Below are 6,985 nucleotides of genomic sequence, written 5' to 3'. Positions count from 1 at the left end.
AACTTTCAAGGTTCCTTCTTTTCTCTTGGGTCACAATAGATGGATATAAAAAATTGAAATTTTTACAACAATGAAAATTTCTATGCTCTTTTAATGAAGCTTACAACTCATCTATTGAAAAACAAAGATTTTTACAACCAAATAAAAATCCTATACACCTTATGGGGTGTACAACCCAATCTAGCGAATAATACACTACTACAAAAATAGAAAATTATGACGCTTTAATCCTTGGCGCTTTCATAAGGTATCATTATATTGGGATATACAATGGCGTTTTACCAAAAGGGTCATTTTTTATTGTAGTTTTTTTATTTCATGGTGCTTATTTAAAGTATCATTGTTTGATGTGGCCTTTATATAAGAATAACTAGTTATGTCATGACACTTTATAGTAGTGTCATAGCTTTAATCCTTGGCGCTTTCATAAAGTATCATTATATTGGGATATACAATGGCGTTTTTCTAAAGGGGTCATTTTTTATAGTAGTTTTTTTTATTTCATGGCACTTATTTAAAGTATCATTGTTTGATAAGGCCTTTAATTATAAGAATAACTAGTTATGTCATGACACTTTATAGAAGTGTCATAGTTGTGATATTTCATGGAGTGACATTAAATAATATATATATATATATATATATATATATATATATATATATATATATATGTTCTGAATATATATTAATTAAAAGCTTTTCCCTTTCTACGTACGAGTGCCCTCCAAACATTCCCTCCACCATTTCAGAACTGAAGAAACCCCGAAACCTTATAGCTCTCACTAAGTCCACCACTAAAATTCCCTAATCCATTCCCCTTGCAAAGTCATTTCACTCCACATCAGTTGCCAAAATCCATTCCCCTTGCAAAGTCCACCACTAAAATGCCCTAATCCGTTGGAATGGCCATGTCTAACTTTCATGCATGAGAGGTTACCATTGTGAAAATCAACTATAGAGCATCATAGTTAAGGTAAATCTCTTTCTCAACTAATGTTGTTTTCCTCATACTTGAATAGATTAGTTCAAATAAAGACAAATGGAAGGGTTTTCATTGTTCCAAATATCTGATATTATTGTTTCATAGATGAGGAAATTAATTTGGGAGGAAAAAATCAGGGAAATGGTATCCCAAATAAATACAGAGCATTTTTGTTCTTATTGTAAATAACCAAATGGTTGGTGTAAATAACATCTATAGAAGTAGTATGCCTGGTGCGTTGCAAGTTGTGGTAGGTTGTTCCAGCTTCTCCTTTCAATTGTGGTGGGAAGTGCCACCCTGTTTTTGCTTTGTGTAGTGATAAGGAGATGCAGCAGCGAGCATGGTGATCGGGATGGAGGTTAGGGCTAAAGGAGGTGCAGCCTCTACTGTCTGTAGGTATGGACATGCCGTGTTCGTACACCAAGGAAAAGACAAGTGAGGCTGCAGCAGTTGAGAAAGCTGCAGAATGGGGGATTTTTTAAATGGTATTGAGAGGGGAACAACTGGCAAAAATGATGTGTTTGGAAGAGACATGTTTTAAAAATTTCTCTGGTGGGCTTGGGTCTGATTCTTAGTTGTTCGGCAGTCAAGGGTTGAGGCACCAGGTCCAAAATATATGGGCTTGGCTCGGTTGGAAATAGACTGTAGACTTTCCACAATTTAAATTTTACTTTAGGATGTAGGAATTTGGACTGGGTTTGGTATGTTCTTTTGGATGTGGCTAGATTTGGGCCCATCCGGCTGAAGGTAACTATGGCTCAATGCAAGCCTGCGATCTTGCCTAGTTTGGTCCACCTCGTCCCTCCTACAGAATCATGAACGATGACTGATGACTGGAGAGGCAAGACTTGTACAATCTGGACGTATCGATACAGGATGACTGCGCTTTCTTAGGTTCTCTATCACCTATCATCAATTCTTTGCTTTCCATTTCAAGAGTTTGGTTCCTCCTATTATCATTGGTCAACCTGTTATAAGCACCATGATGTTCTTTTCTAGCTTACTGGCATTTTTTTTGACATTCGGAACTGAGTTAACCTTTCATTCTTCTCATCTCTCTCCTACTTGTGCTGCTCTCTTCCACATTGCCATAATGTTTTCTAGTTCCCTCTCCTTGGCTTCATTGTCATCAGTATTGTTGCCCGATGCTTCGCGGGCCCTTGCCTTGATCAAGGGCAGCTAAGTGGGTGCAAGCTGAGATGATGCTCACCAAAATTGTCTCATCAAGCTTTATTTGTCCTAGCTACATCTCATGGAACAATGCCAAAGTCTCCGAGAATCAGTCATGTTGGGCATAACCCGATATCACTGCACTCCATGACACAATATCCTTCTCTGGCATGACATCAAACAATGCCCTGGCCTTTTCGACTGACCCACATTTCATGTACCCAGATATCATGGAGTTCCAAGATATCTAGTCCAAGTTGTGGCTTCCATTGAACAATTTTTCTGCATCCATTATTTCCCCACTACCAGAATACATATGAATCAAAGCATTTTGAAGGTTCACATAAGATTCAATCCCCATTCTTATGACTAATCCATGGATCATCTTCCCTATCTTAACAATGGACAAGTGAGTGCATGCAGAAAGAACACTAACCACCACAACCTCATCCAACCTCATTCCATTAGCATTCATCTCAATAAACATAACCAGAGCCTCTTCGTACATCCCATTTTGCTCATAACCCGAAATCAATGCACTCCAAGAAACCATATCTTTTTCATCCATTTCATTAAACAACTTCCATGCCTCCATCACTTGCCCCATCTTCCCAAGCAATACAATCATTGAATTGGAAGCAATTATGTTCCTTTCTGGCATCTGATCAAATATCAACCTCGCCTCCTCCACATCCCCTTTCTGAACATACCCCTCTAATATCGAATTTGTGATAGGATCCTAAGTCTATGAAAAATTATTTTAATTTCCTTAAATTTATTCTATAAGAACCCTTGAATGATAAAAGTCTTCCTTATTGGATAAAAGCTTCTTAGAATTTTTTTTTTCCAATTTCTAGAACTTTCCTTATTAAACTAATCTTCAATTAGAATAATAGATATAAAATTAGGAAATGATATATAATTATGGAAAAAGATCTAAATTATGAGAAATCAAAATACAAAATTATTAAAATTCCAATTTCTTACTAAGGATGAGGAGATAGCCAAAAGTTACATAAGGTTTTGCCATAGATTGAAAATAAGTAGTTTACAATGCTTCAAGAATACTCCAAATTACAATCTTTTTTAAAAATATAAGGTAGTTGAATATTTTTAAACTTTCAAAAATATATTATCTTTTAAAAATAAGATTAATTTCATTCACCTTTAAGTTTTTAGCTAAATATATCTAATCTTCATTAGTTTGAAATTTATCAAACATATTTACTATTCTTTTTATTTATTTTTTTCGATGAACTCTACTCTCACTCAAAGTAAGAGAGGTATTTAATGAATTTTAAACCAATAAAGGCCATTATATTTAGTCAAATCTTGACGGGAAATTAATAAAATTAACCCTTTCAAAATATTACTCAAAATATGGTAATGGAATATTTCCAAACTTGTATAATTTGTGTGGATTGAAATAGAATATTGCTTTTAAAATACAATTTCTAACTTTCTATTTTAAAAACAAAAAATAGTAAAATATTTTGTATAAGAGTTGTAACTATTTTCTATTTTCAAAACAAAAAATAAGAAGTGAAAAAAAAAATGAATATTAGCCTAATTTAAAAATTTACACTCATTACTTTTTAGAGAAAAAAAAAAACTTTAATGTAGTGTAACTATATACACTTTGTATACATAACGAATCAAAACTAAGGTATAGGATCATAGGTATTATTATTAGATGGTGTAACTTGTTGGAAAAATCAAAGGGTGGAATTGTTGGATGCTGAAGACCTAGCCTGTAACGTTTTTTTCACTATATGATACAACCTAGCCAAGATGATTACAATATTGTTAAGCCACCTTAATTTAGACCAGGCTTTTCTATCTCATTCATTTAAGTTCTACCCATCTTGCAGTCATCTTTCAAAAAATAAGAACTTGACCCGGGTTAGACAGTGTGGTTCACGGTTCACCCACCATTAGGTCATCACCAAAAGTCAGAATCTCAAATGAAAAGAGGCACAAGGAAGAATCTTCTTAGCTTTCTCACCATGCATATATTTTATTTTATAGGAGTATTAATTACCATTTTAAAAAAATTAATAACTAAAATAGTTTAATTTTAATAATTTTATAAATTTTTAAAAATATCTAACCATTGTTGCACGTGTGAAAATCTTTTTTTTCTTACTTATATGTCTTTTTTTCTTAGTTTATTTTCTTATTTTAATTTATTTATTATTTATTTGTTAATATCTACTAATGGATTTATGTTATTTATTTATTTATTATTTGTTTTGCATATACATATTTTAAGGGACAGTGAGCTACATTGGACTGTGAGAGGTGTGTGATGCAAGACTTGAGACAAAGACAGACTAAGGAAGGTACATTATTTTTCCTTATACAAACCAACATATTTTAATTATAATGCCAGTTTTGCTTTGGGTGGTTAGAAGAATATAATGGAGGCGTTATTTTAATTTTTTTTTAAATCTTATTGAGTACCTGAATTCTACAAGTTATTCCCCAGCTTAGTTTGATACTAAGGCCCAAATTTTGACCCAAGGCTATGACATAGACTGGTGTGACTTGATTCGCAAATCATGGCCATACGTATGCTTTCTTAAAATAATCTTGTTTAATGGTTAATGGATAACATGAAATATACCAATAATTATGGAACATCTTTAGGTGTTTTATAATTATTAGATTATTCAATAAGTAATTGTGTTTTAATTTTAATCAAACATGCATGCATGAAACCTTAGAGTTCCCATTCAACTATCATTGTAAGATAAAAAGTTTCTCTTATTACACACTAAAGACATTTAAGTTGTCAAAGGTGAAAAAGGTTTTATCCAAGCCACTTTCAAGTTGACAACTTTTAAATTGTCTAGAATGTGATAAAGATATTTTTTTTGCAATGATGCTTGAATTGTCCGATTGGACAGTGTAGGAAAACATAATATCTATGAAGTTGATTACTTGTGCTTAATTCACTTTTTAGAAATTTTGGTAGTCTTTAATTTCCTCTTGTTCTCTGGGTGCATATTTGAATAAGGTCACATATTATACCTTGTTCATTTTGTGTACTTGGAGAACTATGGGGAAATGCTGCCAAAATTTCTTCAAAATGAAATTGAGTATATTGGCAGTTAACACATAGGGATTATTTATTCCTACATGGGATAGGAACTACTACCCGATTTTGGATGTTGGACATGTTAAAAGGCATAAAAACATGCATCAAAAGGTTCTATTGTCATATTGTTAATCATTTTTTTTTAGGATGGAGTTCAAATTTTTTATTGCATCTGAATCCTATTTGTTTGTCCATAGATAATTAAAAAGAAATTTTGGATGTCACAAATGAGAAACTGAAAGTTTTGAGTGTTTTCTAAAGGTAACGTTTCTAAGTCTTTTCCATTTCCATTGTTTGCTTATGTTTGCTATATAGGAATTGAGTTCACCTATTATAGGCAAATGAATCGTTCCTGGATGTCAAAAGATAGAAGATCAAAAGACTATGAGGATGGGGTTGAAAATTTTATTTCATTTGCAATTCAAAATTCTGCACATCAAAACTCCATCAAATGCCCATGTCTACAGTGTGGAAATTTGATATTCAATACTCCTCAAAAGATTAGAGAACACCTATTCTTTTATGGAATTGACCAAAGCTACCATACTTGGTTTTGGCATGGGGAAGCAGCTCTAAGTAGTGGACCCCCAACTACAAGGGCTGAATGTTTTGATAGAATTCATATTGGTAATGTGGATCATACAGTAGAAATGGTTGAAGCTGCACAAGATGATTGTAAGGCTAATCCAAAATTATTTGAAAGGTTGCTTGAAGATGCTGAAAAACCTTTGTATCCCAATTGCAAAAACTTCACCAAATTATCTGCTTTAGTTAAATTATACAATCTAAAAGGAAGATATGGGTGGTCTGATAAAAGCTTCTCTGAGCTATTAAGCTTACTTGGTGATATGTTGCCTATCAACAATGAGTTGCCATTGTTTATGTATGAAGCAAAAAAAACATTGAATGCATTGGGAATGGAATATGAAAAAATACATGCATGTCCCAATGATTGCATACTTTTTAGGAATGAGTTAAAAGATGCATCTTCATGTCCTATATGTGGAGCTTCAAGGTGGAAGGTGAATAGAAGAGGAAGCAAAAAGAGTAAAGGAGTTCCTACTAAAGTGATGTGGTATTTTCCACCTATCCCACAATTTAAAAGAATGTTTCAGTCCTCAAAAATCGCAAAAGACCTCATATGGCATGCACAAGGTGGAGAATTTGATGGAAAAATGCGTCATCCATCCGACTCGCCATCATGGAAGGTAATTGACCATAGATGGCCTGATTTTTCTGTAGAACCTAGAAACCTTAGACTTGCCATTTCAGCAGATGGCATAAATCCCCATAGTTCCTTGAGCAGCAGGTATAGTTGTTGGCCAGTTGTCATGATCACTTATAATCTTCCATCGTGGTTGTGCATGAAGAGAAAATTTATGATGTTATCTTTGTTAATATCGGGTCCACAACAACCTGACAATGACATAGATATCTATTTAGCACCATTGATTGAGGACCTTAAAACCTTGTGGGAGATAGGGGTTGAAGCTTATGATGCATATCAAAGAGAAGTCTTTACATTAAGGGTTGTTCTATTATGGACAATAAATGACTTTCCTGCATAGGGAAACTTATCTGGTTGCACAGTCAAAGGATATTTTGCTTGTCCAATATCATAAATTTGCATGGGAGAAAGAACTCATTTACAGGCCACAGATGTTTTCTTCCATGCAATCATCCTTTTAGAAGACATAAAAAGGCATTCAATGGTGAGCAGGAGTTTCGATCAC

The 6,985-nt window shown here is 33.6% G+C and overlaps 1 pseudogene; it reads right to left on the bottom strand.

The window, feature by feature from the left end:
* Positions 1-2,111: 2,111 nt before the first annotated feature.
* Positions 2,112-6,585, bottom strand: LOC132254725 (pentatricopeptide repeat-containing protein At1g14470-like; annotated as a pseudogene).
* Between the last annotated feature and the right edge of the window lie 400 nt (positions 6,586-6,985).

Source organism: Vitis vinifera, chromosome 12, assembly GCF_030704535.1.
Source record: "Vitis vinifera cultivar Pinot Noir 40024 chromosome 12, ASM3070453v1".
Lineage (NCBI taxonomy): Eukaryota > Viridiplantae > Streptophyta > Magnoliopsida > Vitales > Vitaceae > Vitis > Vitis vinifera.
The sequence above is the reverse complement of the archived record's forward strand: the minus strand, read 5'-3'. Positions and strand labels throughout refer to the sequence as shown.